Source organism: Octopus bimaculoides, chromosome 25 (genome assembly GCF_001194135.2).
Source record: "Octopus bimaculoides isolate UCB-OBI-ISO-001 chromosome 25, ASM119413v2, whole genome shotgun sequence".
Lineage (NCBI taxonomy): Eukaryota > Metazoa > Mollusca > Cephalopoda > Octopoda > Octopodidae > Octopus > Octopus bimaculoides.
This window is the reverse complement of record NC_069005.1, coordinates 27207304-27213415: the sequence shown is the minus strand read 5'-3', so window position 1 is coordinate 27213415 and position 6112 is coordinate 27207304. Positions and strand designations below refer to the sequence as shown.

The following is a 6112-nucleotide window of genomic DNA, read 5'->3' as shown; positions in this document are numbered from 1 at the left end:
TGTGTGTGTGTGTGTGTGTGTGTGTGTGTGTGTGTGTGTGTGTGTGTGTGTGTGTGTGTGTGTGTGTGTTTCAATTTACAAACAAGAGGGAAAATGATTTAATACCAAAGTGCGATATTTATTTTAGTACTGAGATGGATCTCTTGTTTACTCTAAGTCGCTCTCTCTCTCTATTCCTTGCTAGAAGGAGTTGAAAAACTTGGAGTAACAACAGGGTTCATATCAACACTAAAATATATACATAATATATAAATAAAAACACCTGACAAACTTCTCAGCAAATATGAGTCACAATCTCTTAGCAATTAAGAGAAGTATTATAAGGAAACTGAGTCCTTATAAAGTTGGCCAACATTAAACCATACCGTATAATTTAGAAAAAAAGATGTCATTAGACTGAATTACAGACATAATCTAAAATGAAACAAAAAATATAATTCTTCGTGTACTCCTTAAATTTGAAATAAATGATGTATATACAAAATTAAAGCCAAAAAAACAATATTCTTTTTCAGTATAAAAGAAATCAAAATCGTAAGTTTGAGAGTAAAACCAACAGAAAAATAAGACAACTAAAAAGACTAATTACAATTAACAAACAATTGCAAATATCTTTTTTGGAATGGTGACATTTGACTATGAATAATAGCATGTAAGCATTGGGTTACAAAACATTTTGGGTAGGAAAAATTGTGCAGAATTGGAAGAATATCAGATTAGAATAACTTGAGGTATATTTTGAGTTCCTTTATATTTTGTGAGATAGATAAAAATAATTTCCAGTTGAGAATAAGTATTGGGAACAAATTAACTCAATCCAAAAAGGTGGTGTTCCAGCATGGCCACAGATCAATACATGGGACATGAAACTATCCAGCAAGTAGGACATAATGATTAGATTCTTGAAAGTCATACTTCATTTATACAACAATGAATTATTAGGTGTCAACAAACAAGTTTCTGTATGACTGCTTCACCTCCTACAAAAAAAAAAAAAAAAAATCTCCTTCAAACAACACACTATTGGCTTATGAAAAAGAGAATGACAGATTGAACCATATTGTTGATTCAGTATAATTTGTAAGCTGTAACAGTTGATTTCACAGGTACCATGTTAAAGACCTTTGACCTTGAATCTCAACAGATATCCAACACAAAAAAAACCTTTTGTTTTGGAATCAAACTAGACATCTCACATGAAAAACATTTGCTCTTGAATCTAACCAAACATTCAGCTGTCCCATATGAAATATCTCATCTTGAATTAAATTTCTGCAGATACCCAACAAGAAAGATCTTTTGATATTGAATCTAACAAGACAATTCATGTAAAAGTACAACAATCAAGCTATGTCCTATTAAGTTCTGTTAGTACAACATTCGAAAGCTGGATCCCATGAAACAAAAGAGGTCTTAATTCAGTCATCAGTACATTGAATGGTCTCACAGATTCACTTCTTTCTTTCTTTCTTTCTTCAGGTGCTACAGGTAAAGAAAAATTGAATAGCCGATCATAGTTTATCAACTCTAATGCAACACAAGCTGATAAACCCTGAAGAAAATGCTTAACTTCAAACATACCATACGTCACAGGTTTCCAATCTTTGGTCTCACTTTCAAAGAGAAGATTAGAGATTCAACAACAATTTTTCTTTGTTTGGAATATTGCAATTAAAAGCAACGGAAGTCTCCTTGTGAATTAAGGAATGATTCCTCAATGTGGTTGCTTGTCTTGTTAGAAGTCAAATCTCCTTCAAATCACAACCAACCATCTTTAAAAATAGTAAGACATTGCACAGTGTATTTCTAGATTATGTCTAAAAAAAATTAAGACATGATGGTCACATCTGGAATGACTTTGATCTGCTCAATCAGAAATGACATAAGGAGAAACAACATCAACTAAGTAACAATGATAACTAACTAAAGAGCTTAAATATTTCAGAATTCATGATAAAATTCATTTTTAAGAAGCTCCTTTTGGCATAGTTCGGATCAAAATTGTTAAATGACTATGGTGTGATAAACACTATTATGGTCTAGACCCACTAAAAGACTTGAACCCAGTTATGTGACTTAATGAATAAATAGTAAGATATACCTCCACATACCATTTTAGAGATACTGAGCCAAATTTAGTAGTTTTATATAAGAACTTAATGCAACACCAATGATGATGTAAAACCAAAGACCATACAGCCGACTCATGCATCTCTAGGAAATGGTATGGCATGAAACCATGACCAGAATTGGACAGCCAAAGAACAAAGAAATTTTGAAACAGTAGTAACTTCAAATTACCAAGATTTACAAAAGTGTTCCATCAGATTATTCACTGTGGAATAAAATTATCCAAACCACGAGAATTAACAAATTCAAAATAGCAAATTCATGAAAATAGCCATGGTGAACTACAGTTTTGTCTTGAAGAAAAATGGTTTTTAAAACAATTTTTTGTTAATAAACCAATTAAAAAAGGACTCTTGAAATGTATCAGGACACACAATTAGCTCATGAATCTCTAGAAAATGATATAGCATAAAACTATGACCAAAATTGAACAGCAAAGAACAAAGACATTTTGAAACAATAGCAACTTCAAATCACCAAGATTTACAAAAGTTTCTCATCAGATTACTTACTGCAAAATAAAATTCTCCAAATCACTAGAATTGACAAATTCAAAATATTAAATTTATGTAATTAGCCATGGTAAACTGTAACTTTGTCTTGAAGGAAAATGATTTTAAAACAATCTTTGTTAATAAACCAAATAAAACAGGATATATTTTTTTTAAGTTTTTGAAAAAAACCTCTTGAAATGTTAAAAATGTAGCCGGATATACTACTAGCTCATGAATCACTAGGAAATGATATGACATGAAACCATGACAAAAATTGGACAGCAAAGAACAAAGACACTTTGAAACAGTGGCAACTTCAAAATCACCAAGATTTACAAAAGTTTTCAGATTATGTGCTCTGCAATAAAATTATCCAAACCACTACAACTGACAAATTCAAAATATTAAATTCATGTAATAAGCTGTAGTAAAGTGTATCTTTGTCTTGAAGAAAAGTGATTTTAAAACAATTTTTGCTAATAAACCAATTAAAATAGGACATAGAAAATCTCTTGAAATGTTTAAAAATGAAATGAAGTCAAATTTCACATACAGAAACAAAAAATAAGATACTTAGAAAAAATTCTGCCATGCCTTCTACCTCTCACTAATGAAAAGAAGAACAATGTATACAAATTGCAGAGAGTTCATTAAATATTATAATTAATGTTAATGCTTAAAGATTTGTTTGTATTATATTTGAAAGCAGTGGTTAAAATGATAACAGTAGAGGGTTCAAACTTTCTAAGCTGATAGGATTTTATGTTCAAAGAGTTTAAAATGATAATAGTTTCAAATTTTGACACAGTTAGCAATTTTAGGGTATGGAGGTGGGGGATTAGTGGGTTGCAATGCCTCTGGTGCTCAACTGCTACTTATTCTCTCGACTCCATGAAGATGAAAGATGAAGTCAACTTTGGTGGAATTTGGATTCAGAACATACAAGTTAGAAGGTTATGTTGCTAAGCATTTTTGTCTTGATGTACCAACAATAACTACTGCCTGCCCAAAATAACAATGGCTTTAAAAATAAATAACAACAACAACAATAATAATAATGGTTTTAAATTTCGGCACAAGGCCAGCAATTTCGAAGAGAGAGTGGGGGGGGGGTAAGTTGATTACATCAATCCAGAAAGAATGAAAGGAAAGGTGAACTCAGAAAATAAAGATGGATGAAATGCCGCTAAGCAATTTGTTTGGCATGCTGTTGAGCTGTATCATGTTAGAGGAGCCTTGAGAAAAAACACATAACTCTAAGTTAATAAGGATCTAATCAGATGTAACATTAAGATTTAATGAAGCAAGTCACTTTGAAGACCAATGGCGCAAAAGCGACAGAGCAAGTATCGTGAGCACTTTTTTTTTCTCGTTGTGTAATACCTGTAACGGGAACGTAAGATGAGCTTTTGGAAGGAAACTGTAAGCTTTGGCACGATCAGACAATGGAAATACTGATATTGCAGATAATCAGAGAGAGAGAGAGAGAGGATCTAACAACTAGGCAATAAAATAGCTCAAACATAGCTCCCCCCGTCCCCGAAACACTTACAAGAACACACGACCAGCTTTCCACAACGATAAATCTTCTAGAGTCCCAGTACCAAGAGAGCAGCCATTGTGTTAAAAAAAACTAGGTCATCGCACAATACTGTTTTTATCACTACGCAATTACATTTATTTCCGAGTCTTACAACGAAAATGCCTTACGAATCATTAAAAAAAAAAAAAAAACTTATCTGTAAGCAATTCAGAAGATTTATCTAAACATTCTAATCTTATTACTCTGAAAATGTCTAACTAGTTTAAATATTCACTTCGTGTCTTGCTTGTCTGTCTCGTCAAACTGCGAGTCTAAAATCTGACTCACAGTTCAACAATCCGATTAGACAGACACCATGCTGGAAAGAAAAAGTCATTGATCAAAGAAACGATTCTATAAAATTAGACATGCAATCGTCCCATTTTGATCCCCTTTACCAATTAATCTAAGCTTATATATATATATGTTTGTATTCGAAGGAATTAAGAGTCTTTCCCCCATCCCATTTTAGTTGCCTGAAGGATAGCAGGCGGCGAGAAACCGAGTAGTTTGACATGAACTTTTCCTCTTGTTTGTACATCCAAACATGTGTGTGTGTGTATGTGTTCATTCAAAAATTGACAAAACCAAAAGGAAACCAAACCAACAAAGTGTTAAAGACTAAAACAGGATTCAAGTCAAACGAGTAAAGCTTGGTGACTAATCAGAGTTGAATATATATTAACAGAAAACGAGACATCGTGATTTCCATCACCAATTTCAGTTTCATTGAGACCAATTTCAAAGATGATGACATCTTGAGAATCAACAAAAAATGTAGTTTTAAATTTTAAATTAGTGTTGTATTTAGCATAGAATTTAGACGAAATCCAAATTGGATTGAAAATCATAAATGATGCTGTATAAAAAACAAGTTAATATTTCATTGAGGAAAGCCGTGAGTTCTGGTAGGTTTTTAAGATTTGGGCCAGTCTTTTCATTAGTGCAAAAATTATGCAAAGAATTTAAGAAAATAAACGGAACAAAAAGTGGGGAAAAATAAAAAAATAAAAAGAAGAATTTAAAGGATTTTATCTTGTAATCTAGGTAGAAAATCTCAGAATTAATGTCATATAGAAGTAGGACAAAGCAATGTAGCAATGACTAAGCAATTTGGCCAGCTTTCACAAGGAACAAAATAAAAGTCGACAATGAAAATGGGCAAAGAAAGTAAGTTCGTTGGGGTGTCGAATGAGTTCAATTAAACTTAGAAATAGAAAGTCTAATGCTTCAGATTTTCACATTACAACAGAGAGTAGAAAAAGGTTAGACAACCATCGCCTTCCTCTTTTTTCTACTGTTGAAGGACAAACATCCGAAACGTCAAATTCTCTACTCCTCACGCAAGAGAACTTAATTCGACAATCGATAAACCTTTCTGCTCATTTATTCTTGCCAACGTACACCTTTCCCAGTTCCCTCGAAAGCCGGACTTTACCTTTATACAAAGGTTAATTATGGTCAAAGAGCATTGTTCGAAGGACTCTTAGGAATCTACTGACTTCCTTGATCTAGAGTTTTAACAAAGGAAGAAAGATAACAACTAGGATAATATTTGTAATTGACACTGGGATTGAAACCACGACGGGAACAAAAAATATTTAAAAAAAAGATTAAATGGCCGAATGGCCGATCACAAAAAACTTTTTGGAAAGGTAAAAAAAAGGGGGGATGGGGTGAAGCGGAAAAGGATAAACGAAACTCGGAATACTCTACCAACCAATTATATAAAACAAAGAATCATCATCCATGAAAGAATTTTAAATTTTTCACTGTATGCGTTAGTGTGTAGTGTATATATATATATATATATATATATATATATACATACACATATATATACACACACATATATATACATAAATATATATATACACACACATATATATATATATATATATATATA

At 32.1% G+C, this 6112-nt stretch overlaps 1 protein-coding gene across 1 annotated transcript in view; it reads right to left on the bottom strand.

Annotated features, from left to right (window-relative positions):
* LOC106882218 (uncharacterized) overlaps positions 1 to 6112 on the bottom strand; it is a 52605-nt gene that overhangs the window by 45286 nt on the left and 1207 nt on the right. The gene's annotated exons all lie outside the window — the stretch shown is intronic.